Raw genomic sequence first — 15,636 nt, forward strand, 5'->3', positions numbered from 1 at the left:
AGTGATAAATAGTCGAGCGAGTTTCTTTTCGACTTTCAACCATAAATCGACGTGAAGACTTCTCCAGCGACAACAACTTCGAGTTCTTCGTCGTCCTATTTCTTCTTTCACGGGTAAAAAGTTATGTTTTTTAGTTATGAAGAAATAGAGGAACTTGAATCAACTTCTCTTCTAGTATTGTTTAACAATTTTAATATTTCTTGCTTAAATTTGAAATGTGGACTGAATAAAACCCTAATTTCTGGCATTTCTTTTTTTTTTGTTGTCAAACTATTGATTCGATTTTTTGGTGATTTTTTGTCACCGTTAATATTATTAATGTGTGTGTGTTGTGTTGGTATTGCAGGGTTGATTTGTAATTTTTCTTGATAAAAATAGTGTTGCAACAGATGAACCATCTAATGCAACAGATGAAACATTAGATTCAACAGATGATGCAACTGATGAACAATCTAACAAATCATTCATCTGTTATGACAGATGACTCTTCTGTTTGGAAAAAATCTAACAGATAACTCATTTTGCAATAGATGAGTGATATGTTTCAATAGATGAGTGATCTATTTTATTGTTTCTAATGGATTACTCATCCGCTGCAACAGGTTATTTATAGGCTACAACAGATAACCTACCTGGTGGAACAGATGAGTGATCTATTTTAATTGTTTCCAACAGATTACTCATCTGCTGCAATAGGTTGTTTATAGGCTGCAACAGATAACCTATTTGGTGCAACATATGAGTGGCCTATTTTTATTATTTCCAATGGATTACTCATCTGCTACAACAAGTTAGTTATATGCTACAACAAATATCCTACCTGGTACAACAGATGAGTGATCTATTTTTACTGTTTCCAATAGATTACTCATTCCTTCCAACAGATTGGGTATATGTTGCAACAGATAACCTTTTTGGTGCAATAGATGAGTGATCTATTTTTACTGTTTCTAATGGATTACTCATCCATTCCAACAGGTTGGTTATATGTTACAACAGATAACCTTTCTGGTGTAATAAATGAGTGATCTGTTTTTACTGTTTCCAATAAATTACTCATCCATTGCAATAGGTTAGTTATATGTTGCAACAGATAAACTACCTGGTACAACAAATTAGTAATCTATTTTTATTATTTTCAACAGTTTACTCATCCGTTACAACAGGTTGGTTATATATTACAACAAATAACCTTCCTAGTGCAACAGATTAGTGATCTATTTTTATTATTTCCAACGGCTTACTCATTTGTTACAACAAGTTGGTTATATATTACATCAGATAAACTACCTGATGCAATATATTAGTGATCTATTTTTATTGTTTCCAATGATCTACTTATCAGTTGCAACAGGTCGGTTATATGTTGCAACAGATAACATACCTGGTGCAACAGATGTGTGGTCTGTTGGAACTGTTATTTTACTGTTATACATGTTAGATTTATTGTTATCCCTTTTTAATGATGCATTAATCAATTATAATCTATATTATGATCCTGTTAATTTAAGATAATATGGCTTCCAAAAGAAAAGAAACCGAATCAAGTCCAAGTAAAGGCACAAGTGAAGAAGCTAGGCTACATCCACTACTCTATGAGCTTGCTTTACAAGCGTTATATCAATCAGGAATAGAAGATAATAAACACGGGGAGGAGGAATATTTCAAAAACGATAATCCAAATGCTAATAGCCTTTCAGCCAAAGAGTTGGTCAAAACCTTCAACATTTATGTTTATCCTGTGAGAATGCAGTGCAACGGTGCCACAGATTTAATGGGTGATTTCGTGGTTAATTCAACCATGGGAAAATCTTTTGACGCCTTCAGAAAAATCGTTCGAGAACAAAAATTGGATTCTTATTTCAGGGAAAGCTACTTTGGGCAATATCTTGATTTGCCAGAGGACAACAATGCTCGTTTCCAGATGAAAATGGTATATGATCTTCTCAAGCATAGATTTATGTATGAAAACAAAGATAAGATGGATAAGGTGTGGATAAATTACTGTGGCATGCCTGTTTGTTTTGGTTGGAAGGAGTTTGCCATAGTTTCTGGACTAAAATATTATCCTCCTTCTCCTTCTCAAGTTATACCTACTCTGACCCCAAAAAAATCACCCTGTACACCCAAAAAAGACAAAGGCAAGTCGAGTGATCATAATGACCTGGTGTCCATTGTTGGTCCAAGCTTCAAAAATAAAAATTTGATAGAAGCGTTGAAAGGTAAAGTACTTTCAAAGAAGCACAAATAATCATTGTGCTTGGTTTGGTTTGTACATAATATTCTTTGGGCGAGAGATGTTAACAACAACATAAGCCTCGGTTTAATAAATCTCTCCGAGGATCTTAAGGTATTTAACAGCTATTCTTATGGTTATGAAAGCTTCAAAATGTCTGTCAAATATTTGTTGACTCCATTAACGCCAAAGACAGTCAACTTATATGGCTTTTCATAGGCTTTCATGATAAATATTTCATTTATTATGATATAATTTTTTTTATTCAATAATGCTTTTGATTTATTGGCATTATGTTATAGGCTTGGGCATTTGAAGTCATTCCTTATTTGAGACAACAAGTGAACCACCAGGAAGAAGTTTCCTGTCCAAGAATCCTGAGATAGTTGTCGGCCAAAACTGATAAAAATGTAAAATTTCTTGATCTTTTCAATCTCCCGAAGGAAGCAGTAAGTCTAATTCTAATTAAGTTTTTGTTTTAATTAATGATTAGTTTAAATGATTTCCATCATTCTAATATATGGGCTGATTTATTTTAAATTGTCCATTTGTGGCTTGTTCTGACCAATCGAGAGTTGAAGATGTCATTTTTATTACTTTAAGGTCTGTGTAAACTTTATCGAACCCTAAGGTTGTTGATAGAATAAAAATAGAATTATTTGGAGCAATAGCCATCACAAGAAAAATAATTTTGGTGGGTGGGCTTGTTGTTGTTGATGATGGTAGTGGTAGTGGCAGTGTTGCTGCTATTGGGACTAATGATGTTCCTCTTACAGTTTTTGAAATAACAAGACATTATCATTATGATCATACTGGTTATACAGATTTTTCTTCAAATTTTGCCACATCTAGCGAATGTTCTGCATGTAAATGTTAAGAATGCAGGGCAAAAATATGATGGAGTGATTAATGCTATTAATGCGCTAACTGTTTTTATAAAGAAAATGACATCTACGAGAAGTGTTATTCCATCAAAGAAGATTTCATATCCATACACCCCACTAGAGATCAAGGTGGCTAAGAAGAGAAGAAAAGATATTTCTAAGGAATCATCACGCATCAAAAAAAGCAAAATTTCAACGCCTCTGTCTTTGTCTTGCACCACTGTTCAATGTACAAGGTTCATCAGAGAGCAGCATGAACTGAAGAAGGTGAATGTATATCATATGTTCCAACAAATAAATAGACACATATCTATTTCAACAGATGATACATCTACTGAAAATTATCAAATAGATATATACATCTGTTGCAACTATTGTCTAACCTGTTGCATCAGATGCGTTATCTATTGCAACATATGTCCGTCTATTTTAGCAAATCAAATAGGTTTTTATACTATTTTAGTTTCTACCAACAGATGAGTCTTATGTTGCAATAGATGGGTCATCTGTTTGAAATTATCGTACCGCTCTGTTTTACCTGTTTAAATTTGTCCCAATAGATGATCCATCTGTTGCAACATAAGACTCATATGTTGCAACAGATGGACAGTTTGTTGTATATTTGTAATTAACATTGACAATTTTGGCTTTTTGGGTGGATGTCACAGTAGAAGCTACTGCTGAAGAGCATAATATCAGTTGATAATCCATCAACTGCTACCAAAAAAGAAGAAAAAGTGAAGCCTGTTTAGTCGGGAGAACGGAAGAATGACCCGTTTGAAGGTTGAACATCTTGGACGAGGCTCCAAAATACTAACAAAGTTGATCAACAACTATTCAAAATGGATTGCCGATGGGCTATTAAAGCAGCATGTTGACAGGTACATAAATCAATTTTAAGGATATTGATTTATATAATTCTTATTGTATGAACATGACTTAATACATATAAATCATCATATAGAAAACAAAATGACGAACACTACAAAATGAATGAATCGAGTCTTGGTTTTGATATGTTCAACTTTGTTATTGCACATCCCGGAATGAAAAATTGGTTCTATTTGATGGCATAACCCCAAACTTGCTGGAATGATGAGGTTTAAATGTCATACATATTACTAGTAATTAATACTTTATTTAATTGCATCTGCGTATTATTTTTTGTCATGTAATATGAAATGTCTGATAATATGTGCAGCACATCGATGATATTTTTTACTACCTCCAAAAGAAGGTCAAGTTGCAAACACAAGAACAATACATATACACGATAGAAAATTATTTGTACAAAGTTTACATCAATAATGCCTACGATAGGTATTGTCAACAATAGCCGAAAGTTTTCCGAAATAAGAAATGCTTAATCAACATCATCAAAGGTTTTAGTATTCCAACTGGCTTAACTTGGCATTCGGTCGACGAAGTGTACATCTCAATCAATTATGGTGATGAATTCCATTGGGTATTGGTTGTCGTCGTTCTAAAAGAGAGGCACATCCGAGTTTATGACTCAATGTCGTGAAGGAGACATTCCGGGCCATCTTCTGAGATACAAAAGCTGTCTAAAATATTGCCTACTTACCTTGATATGAGTGGATTTTTGGACCAAAAGATTTGTACTGATTGGTTGACGATTGAAGCATACCGGGATAAAATGGATAATCCATTTGATGTACAATATATTAAAGGAATTGCTCAACAAATCATTGGTAGCCCATAAGTATAAGTATCATGATTTAGTTTTATTTCATAAATTTCACAACGCTTACATGAACTACACGATATGGATTATCTGTTTTTTTAAAATATTGGAATTGCAGTCTTTTTGTTGCCGCTTACGTCGAGTATTTGAGCGATGTATTACAAGTACCAAATGATGGACTTGATGCTAGATTACTCCGCAAAAGATATGCTGATCTTTTATAAAAATACGGAGAAGAAAAAGCTTAGAAATCATACGTAATCGACATTAAAGATCCATGATGACCAAAACCGAATTCCATAGCACCAGATGAAGAACAACTTATCCATATTGAGTAGATCTTTATTGATTAAGTCTGTCAATGTAATAACCTATCCTGCTTGGTTTAACTTGTTGATTTATTTCTAAAGTAGATCATTTGTACCCATAATAATTTTTTTACATTTCATTTATTTATTGAGTTATTTCATGTAATTTTTGAAGGCTTTGATTTATTTTATGTTGTCTATGAATATAATTTAATCCTTAGTTTTGAACATGTTAATTGAAATGAAATACAAGATTCAAATATCGCAATAGATAATACATCTGCTGCAACAAACGACATATCTTATCAAACAGATTTAGATATATAGTACAACATATAGGTCATCTACTGGAAATTATATAACTCAAAACTTTTTTGATTTGCTCTAATAGATTACCTATTAGTTGAAACAGATAGATTATATATTGCAATAAATTATATATCTGTTGCGTCAGACAGACTGGAAAACATCTGCATAATGCAATAGATGACCAACTTATTCCAACAGATAATCAATCTATCACAACAGGTATTATATCTGTTACAACAGATAGAAAATCTGTTGCATTATAAAAATTCAACTTTTGTCAAACTAAAAATTATCACTACATGTAAAGTAAAGTGGCTTGAAATAAAAAATTATTATTGTATTCGTCTCTGTCTTTGTACATATTTTTCTTTATACACGGTCTCCAACCATTTAGTTAGGTCATATGTTGTAAATTATATAACAGGTCTTTCTACTTTTTTATTTGTTCCAACAGAGTATCTATCAGTTGTAATAGATAGATTATATGTTGCAACAGATGGTATATCTGTTACGACAGACAGACTAGGAAACATTTGCATAATGCAACGGATGACCAACCTATTCCAACAGATAATCAATCTGTCATAATAGGTATTATATCTATTACAACAGATAAACAATCTGTTGTATTATAAAAATTCAACTTTTGTCAGACTAAAAATTGTCACTACATGTAAAGTAAAGTGACTTGAAATAAAAAATTATTATAGTGTCCATCTCTTTCTTTGTACATATTCTTCTTTATACACGGGCTCCAACCATTTAGTTAGGTCATCTGCTGGAAATTATATAACAGGTCTTCCTACTTTTTTGATTTGTTCCAACAAATTACCTATCAGTTACAACAGATAGATTATATGTTGTAATAGATTGTATATTTGTTACGACAGACAGACTGGGAAATAGCTGCATAATGTAATAGATAACCAACCTATTTCAACAGATAATCAATCTGTCATAACAGGTATTATATCTATTACAACAGATAGACAATCTGTTGCATTATAAAAATTCAACTTTCGCCAGACGTAAAAATTATTGCCACTACTTGTAAAGTGAAGTGGCTTGAAATAAAAAATTGTTATCGTGTTCGTCTTTGTCTTTGTACATATTCTTCTTTATACACGGTCTCTAACCATTTATTTAGTACCCCATAAGCCTAGGCCTCTTGCATCTTTCCCACAATGGCGTCGCACATACCAGTCATTTCTATGTCGATCAGCAAACACTCGATGTATGCAAGCGAGTACAGCCCGCACACTGCACCAGTTTAATTTTTTTAGAGGTGGATATTCTTATTTTGACCTTGAAAATCTCATGATTCCTTCATCAAGACTTCCGCCGGCAAATGATCCATCAGTTTACTCTACGTCAACAACATGGGGAACAACTTCAAGAGTAGCTGCACGTGGATTAAAAATGTGTCCTCATTGAAGACAGGTAAGTTGAAGTCATAACCCATAATATTTCCCTCTTCGAGTAATATCTCAACAGCGAGAAAATGTTTGACTTCCACGTTCATGACTGTAAGGATTCTCTTTGCCTTGGTCCAGCTCTTATCGTGTGGATATGACCTCTTCTCTCTAACATAGTTAATCATGTCATCATCCCATTTGAACGTAAAAACTAAATTATAAAATCTCCATCCATTGGGACCAGCCTACCTCCGAAGATCATCGTACCTATTCTTGAAATTGTTGTAGAAGTTGAGGTCCATTATCCTATCGGCAGTATCATAAGAATCCGGGTACACTAATTGTCTACCCTTAATGAGGCAGAGAATTTCATCAATATACTGTGGTATAAGAATATAATTTTTAAATAGGATAGTAATTGTAAAGAAGAAAAATCCAGTGGAAAGATTCTGTTGCAGAGGGTTCTCTGAATCAGTTCACAGATTACCCAGTTAATGCAACTTATGCAACATATGTGTATTATGTTGCAACAGAATACCCAACTATTGCAACAGATTACACATCTGTTGTGTAGCTTCTTCTTCATAAAGTAGATTGGAAGGTTAGGTTAGCAAAAGTAAACTTATTTTGTCCACGTACCACTCACGCATATTGGTCATACTTATGAAGTTTTGGGTGTCAAATAAAAGCATGGTGTATTCTTGTGGAGATTTTATCTTGTCAGTCATTATTTTTTACAGTTTCTTCTTCTTCTCATCGCCAAGTGCCGCATATATGTCCATCTTCTTCAGCGGCCCCTGAACTTCAACAACTCTTGAAGCGGGAGAAGTTGTAATTTTTTTGGATTTCCAATTGGAGAGTACTTGATTAATTGCTTTTTTCTTCCTCCTAACCGCCACTGTAGGAGTGTATGGCTCCCTCACCTTCTTGAATGGTATGATACCCCTCTTAGATTTCAACTCCTCGGCAGCGCAATAGCCTCTAGTTTTTAAAGGAGTTTATCCTCTCTATGCTTGTATACTTTGCATTTTCAATGAGAACATGAGGGTGAAGAGGGGTGAGAGTGACCACTATAAAGGTAGGAGGGACCGGTGTAGGAGTGAGAGAGACCTGTGCAAGGGGTGTTTTCAAATGTATTTATTTTTTCATGAGTACCAACATGCTCTTAATCACGACTGGCAGTAGCAACAATATTAGGATGGCTGCCATCATCATCAACAACTCTACCAGCAACACCTCCAGAAGAAGCACCCAGATCTGTTGAAGTAGGTTGGTCATGAAGAGCTTCAACATTAGGGTGACCTTGCCTAACTGTTCTTATGGCTGTTGCACCAGCCAATTCATTCTTTATTAACTCCACCGTTGGGTCTACTTTTGTATCAACAAGACCTAGAGTAATAAAAAAAGTCATCCCCAACTCCTGCTCAGTAGGCATGATCCAAGGATGCACAACCTGTAAAACAAAAGACAGGAGGCATTTAAATAATATAATAATAATTTGCACGCAGTTGGGTTGCATGTTAACACAATAAATTATGCAACAGATGATCTAGTTGCCGCAATAGCTGATCTATATGTTGCAACATATTGACAATATATTGCATCATATTACCCATTTATTGCATAATTTGTAGTAGATGGGTAATCTGTTGAGTTGGTTCAGAGAACCAGAGCAACAGATGGTTAATCTGTTACGAAATATGGATCGTCTGTCGCAACAGATTACCCATTTATTGCACCAGTTACAGTTAATGGGTAATCTGTTGCAACAGATGACCCATCTATCGCAACAGATGACACATCTGTTTCAATATCTTTTTTTGAGGCAAATTATTTAGGTTGAAAGAAGATATACTGTATCTTTCGAAGGGTTAAAGAGATCAGCCTCCTTAATTTTTTTTTGTTGCCCTTTGCCGCCAACCACCTAAGGAACCTTGGATGAGAAACCTCATCCTGGTAATCCTTGAACTACTTTCGGAAGGGAAGAATGGCTTCACATGCCCAAGCCTAAAAAATATAAACAGGAGGCAAGCAAAAAAAAGTTATTATAACTATATTCAATATAAATTAATGGATGAGTAAAAATAGTGATCAATTTTATCATGAAAGCCCAAGGAAAGACGTAAATGTGATCGTCCCTATGGATAGCTTTGTCAGTAAATATTGGGCAGTCAAGTAGTAGCTGTCATATCCTCAGGGATAATCATTGAATTTCTCAAAATCATCAGCAAGCTCCAACAAATCATCTTATATGACTTTTCTGACGTCTTTTGCTAATAAGACGGAATGGACATACCAAACTAAGCACAATTTCTCCCTGTAGTGTTTTGGTATGTTTTTATCCACTAGATCTGCCATCAAATCCTCCACTTTGTAGCTATGTCCAGCAATGCCCAACAACCTATCTTTTTTTTCTCTTGCATTTGTTGGACCCTTTGTGGGGTGTTTCCTTGATGAGAGGTTCTTCCGAACGATGGCATCTTAAGCCCGTCACTATGGCAAACTCTTTCAATTCAAAAAAAACCGGCATGCCACAATAGTTGATCCAAATTTCATCCATATTTTTTTTGCCCTCCTTTGAATCTTTATCATCCCCTCCGTACTTGATCCTGCCCTTGAGAAGACCATATACCATGCTCATTGGGAAACGGAGAGTGCGGTCCTCAGGCAACTTAAGAAAGTATGCAAAACAGCTCCTCTTAAAAAGTCCGTCTATGTTTTCATTCTTCATAATACTCCTAAGTTCATCAAAAAAAATTTCCCAACTAACATTTAAGTACAAGATTAGCAGTTACTTTTTTAGGGCTATCCATCGACATCGCAACTTGAAACCTATCGATACTAATGGTTTTGATAGAATCATGCTGGGATTTCGATATTAATTCATGCCCCATTGGTGAGAAGGAGTTATCACTTTCCTTAGCATCATTTTGCCCTGACTGAGATTGTTCAGGAAGTTTCTCCAAATTTATCTATACTCTAGCCTTTTTTGTTGGGTGGTCAGAAATTGATCCACTGTCAGTTTCTTTTCTTTTGGGAGACACCTTTTAACTACAAACAATAGAAAAATTAAAAATACATTGCATTTGATGTCTGCGTAATTTTTTTAAGAAAGTAAGACAAATTTCAGTAAATTATTCTACGCCACATTACAAAAAAATACTCCAACGGATAACCCATCAGTTGGAACATATGGGAAATCTGTTTGAAGACCTATTTAATATCTCCCAACAGATCTTCCACCTGTTGCAACAGATGGACCACCAAAACCACCAACAATGCCACCAAGACAAGCACCAATGCCACCAATGCCGCTAATACCAATACCAACTCCAAGACCACTGACACCACCACCAAAACCACAAATACCGACACCACCACCACCACCACCAACCACCAATAATACCATAAACACCATCCAATAATACCACGACAGTTAACAAAACATTGAGACAAAAACTAGGGTTTTCTTGGGTGCTTCCTACTTTTTAGCATCAAAACTTAAAATTGTTAACCCATTCTCGAAGATAATACAACTAAAAGTCTTCTTTTTCATAATTAACTAAAATGCCCTAATTTTTAAAATAAATAAAAAATGTAGAACTCTTCTCGAACTCTGTTGCTTAAGAAGACAGAGAAAACGACAGATACAAGTGAGAATAAAGTCAAAAATAACAACTATGTGATCGAAAATAGGAGAAAATTAATTTATTTTGAAGGTTTGAGCAATATGTTGAGTAGTTATTATCTGTGTTATTGAGAGAGAGAGAGAGAGAGAGAGAGATAGGGAGAGGGAGAGAGAGAGAGAGAGAGAAGAGAGAGAGAGAACTTTAGATTTGAAATGAGGAAAAAATTTTCACGCAATTGGATGATTTGTAATTTTGGAAAAGAATGACAAGTTTTGAAATTGTTAATTTGGTCCTAATTGATGTTAGTTAATTTTTAAAATTTTAAAAGATAAAATTTTTAAAATATTAAGTTAATGAGAATCTTTTCAACTCAGAGTGATTGATTGAAGACTCGGGTCAAGATGAATGCAATACCAACACTATGCAATTGCAAAGACTCAATTGAAGTTGTAGTTGACCCTACGAACTCATTCATCCCTAGTTCCACCTAAATCAATTACGGCACTAGCTTAACATTAAGTTAATGAGAATTTTTTCAACTTAGAGTGATCGATCGACGACTCGGGTAGGGATGAACGCAATACCAACACCATGTAATTACAAAGACTCAATTGAAGTTGTAGTTGACCATATGAACTCATTCATACCCTATGAACTCATTCATCCCTAGTTCTACCTAAATCAATTGCAATGAAACATGTTGCAACAAATGACTCTTGCATCTGAGCTATTGCAACAGATGACATATCTAATTTAATTATCAAGTAAAAATTTGCATCTATTGTGACAGATGACTGAGATGTTGGAAATTTTTAAACAAATATTAATATCTGTTAGAACAGATGACATATCTGATTTTATTATCAAATGGATATTTGCATCTGTTATTACAGATGACTGAGCTGTTAGGATTTTTCAAACAGATATTGCTATATATTGCAATAGATGGCATATCTGTTTAAAAATCTTTTCTTTTTCTTTTAATTTTAAAGCAAGCTTCTGTTCGAGTAGATAAAGTAGTAGTACTAAAGGCGATAAAAATGTTTCTTGGATAACTCAAAAATCTCATTGAGTAATCTTATATTGTCTTTTCAATGTCACCCTTCTTCTTTCTCGTGCCCCTCAAATTATTAATGAATATTGAAACTCCTAATACATCTAGAATTATCTCATCTCTCCTTCAACCCTAAATTCAGTTTATTCATCTCTCATCTCTCATCTCTTTCTTTCTCTCATTTTTAGGATCATCACAGCCTTTTTTCTCTCTTTTCTCTTCTCTTTCTCATAAAGATCCTTTCAAATCTAAACCGATCCATATCTTTCCTTGACTGAAATTATTGTTTTGATCCCCTTTTAACAATAAGGTATGGTTCATTATTGCTCTTTCATTCTTGTCTTCTTCTTTGCAAGTTATTTATATCTATTTTTTATTTAATTACCATTTACCCATATCATATTTATTTAAAAAATTTGAAGAAACTTTTAAGTATTGAATAAATGAATCGAGGATTTTGATTGCAATATACAAAAAAAGTCATCTGTTGAGAGAAGTTTAAAAGCCTTGTTGGCAGTAATTTTTTTGTATGTATTTTGTTTGTTTTTTTGTTGTTGATGTTGTTGTTGATGTTGTTGGTGGGGTTGACGTTGTTGAAACTTGTGTTGTGGTATTGTTGATGGTGTTGGAACAAAGGATGTTGCTTCTTAGTTGATGATGATGTGTTGATGGTGTTGGAATAAATGATGTTGTTTCTTTATTGTTGATGTTTTTTATTTGTTGTTTCTTTGTAGTTTATACTGTTGTTGATGTTGCAACAGATGGATCAACTATTGGAATAAATCATACCACCAGCAAGGCTGGTTTGATGTATTCTAACAGACTCCACATCTATTGTAACAAGATCCACATCTGATGCAACAAGCTTCACATCTGATGCAACAGGCTCCACATTTGTTGTAACAGACTCCACATCTGTTGCACAGATGGATAATGTTCTTTATGTGACATTAATTTTTTTCTCTTTTTTGTAGATATAAGGAACTGAAAGTTGATCAACTTTTGCCCGATCAACACAAGAGGCTACAGTAAAGATGGGTTCATAGAAATAAGATGCTTGTAGATGGAACCATTTCATATGTGGGAGGTATGTATTACTGATAATGTTATCGTGGAAACACACATAAAGTACACTGATATTGTGAATGTTGTTTTTACCGATTAGTCATTGATCATTCAAACAAGATATTGTAATTTTACAGTTAAGTTTGGTAAGTCCGAACTGATTAGACTGAAGGATCCTGAATATGGTTCTGATACCCTATTAAGATTTAATGTCGGCTGTTGCTCATATTTATGTGTCAAGCATTGTGACGGGATCTAGTTTTGAAGACATTGTAAAGAGATTCAATAGCGATTGGACTAACTTTTAGGGTACATTGGACCCTGAGAGGGTCTTCAAAGTCTCCCATTGCTTTAACCAAGAATGAAATCAATATAGTTATTGCCCTAGCCCAAATTTATATGGTTGAGTTGCTCGGGTTAATGATTATATGCCAGAAGGTGTGGTAAGAGAATGTCTTTAAGGGAAAATACGTGGTTGATGAAAGACTATATCATCTGAGAGCTAATTAAAGAGGATACATAGGGTAGAAAGTAACTTCTAGCGAATCTGACCGATGAAACTATCTTAGAATGTGAGAAATCTGTATCAAGTACAAATACAAAATTGTATCCGATAATGAAAAATTTGTCTGTTATTTCTCTAAAAGAAAAATAGTGCATATGGTTTCTTTGCTAGGGAGCTGCATCTAGGTAGCATGGTCGGGATTATCACCTAGAGAGAAAATAGCAAACGACTAAGAAAGTAGCCTTATGGGCATCGAGAGTTAAAATAATGTACAGTAAGTCTAGAAAACTTACGTCAATAGCAACTGCAGTTAAAATAAGAAATCTAAGCCAAGGTGGCAATTTCTGAATTTTAAATTGCATCCTATGCCTTCTTGTTTATGGTTTCGATCAGGTTTACTACTGTTGACTTGATCGGAACCACAAACGAGATTGAAAGACAGATTGAGTGTCATTACTTCCTTAGCAATATGGATATAATTGATTGTGTTTTCTAGCCTTAGCATGCTTTCAACATATCTTGGAAAAGATTATAGGCTTGCTGTAGTATGTGAATTTTGATAATTTTCAAGCTTGCCTCCAGCTTGCTGATTTGGTATTCAAGCTTGTCATTGTCGTCTTTGAAGTTGGTATAGAGTTCCTGATCTCTTGTTAGCTCGATCAGGAACACCATCTTCGAAGTTGTAGCATTCTAGAAGCCCTTCAAAACACTTTCTTCAAAAAACTTAATGGATACATGTAGGGTCGTTGTGTATTTTTTTAGGTCAAAATGTATTGACGCACAATCAAGATGTGGTCCCAACAGTTGAATAGATCACTTTTATCGAGCGTTGCTTAATACAACTTGCTCAACTAGCCTTTAAGGAATTTGATAAATTAATAAGCAAAGAGTTACTTAACTTTGATCTAAGCTGATTCTACCAAGCCTATCAAACGTTACGCAACTCCAGGCTCATTACCCTATAAAAAAACTTTGCCCGAGTTAGTGCACAAATTAAACGAGCTTAATCTCTCAGCCTTTCTGTTGATACTTCTTCTCCCATATAAAGGACAAGATATTCGTCATGCAAAAGTCTACACCGTCGCCACAAATTCTTCCCAGAGCAGAAGTCTTCAGAAGGCATCAATAGTAATCTCTTAATATCAAGTGATATTAAGAGATTACTAATCATGATCTCTAAAGACTTTCGCTCTGGCAAGAATTTCTGCTGATGACAAGATATCTGTCATGCAAAAGTCTACACCGTTTGCCAGAAATTCTTGCCAGAGCGAAAGTCTTTAGAAGACATTATTAGTAATCTCTCAATATCATGACAAGATATTCGTCATACAAAAGTCTACACCATCGCCAAAAATTCTTGCCAGAGTGAAAGTCTTTAGCAGGCATTATTAGTAATCTCTTAATATCACTGATATTGAAAGATTACTAATAATGCCTTCTAAAAAGACTTTCACTTTGGCAAGAATTTCTGGTGACGGTGTAGATTTTTGCATGAGGGATATCTTGTCATCAGCAGAAATTCTTGCCAGAGCGAAAGTCTTTAGAAGGCATGACTAGTAATCTCTCAATATCACTTGATATTGAGAGATTACTATTGATGTCTTCTGAAGACTTTCACTCTGATAAGAATTTCTATTGATGGTGTAGACTTTTGCATGGTGGATATCTTGTCATCTGTATTGGAAAAGAGCGATCAGCAGAAAGGCTGAGAGATTGAGCTCATTTGATTTGTCTACTAACTCGGGCAAAGTTTTTTGATAGGGTAATGAGCCTGGAGTTACGTAACGTTTGATAGGCTTAGTAAAGTCAGTTTAGATCAAACGTTATGTAACTCCTTGCTTATTAATTTATCAAATTCCTTGAAGGTTAGTTGAGCAAGCTGCATTAAGAAACGCTCGAAAAAAGTGAGCCATTCAACTATTGGGACCATATCTTGACTGTACATCAACACGTTTTGACATAAAATAAATATAGCGACCCTCCATGTATCCTTTAAGGCTTCTGAAGAAAGTGTTCTGAAGGCTTTCTACAATGTCACAACTTCAAATATAGTGTTCCTGATCGAGCTCACAAGAGACCAAGAACTCTATACCAACTTCAAAGACGGCAACGACAAGCTTGGATACCAAATTGGCAAACTAAAGGCAAGCTTGAAAATTATCGAGATTCACATACTACAGTAAACCTCTGATCTTTTTCAAGAAATGTTGAAAGCATGCTAAGGCAAGAAAATACAATCAATTAATCCATATTGCTAAGGAATTAATGACACTCAATCTATCTTTCAATCTCGTTTGTGGTTCCGATAAGGTCAATAGCAGTGGACCTAATCAGAACCACAAATAAGAAGGCATGGGATGCAATTTAAAATTCAAAAATTATTGTCTTCGCTTAGATTCCTTATTCTAAGTATAACTGCTATTGGCGTAAGTTTTCTAGACTTACTATACATCATTTCAACCCTCAATACCTGTAAGGCTGCTTTCTTGGTCTTATGCTATTTTATATATAGGTAATGTTCTCGAC

The sequence above is a fragment of the Capsicum annuum genome, chromosome 3 (assembly GCF_002878395.1).
Source record: "Capsicum annuum cultivar UCD-10X-F1 chromosome 3, UCD10Xv1.1, whole genome shotgun sequence".
NCBI classification, from domain to species: domain Eukaryota; kingdom Viridiplantae; phylum Streptophyta; class Magnoliopsida; order Solanales; family Solanaceae; genus Capsicum; species Capsicum annuum.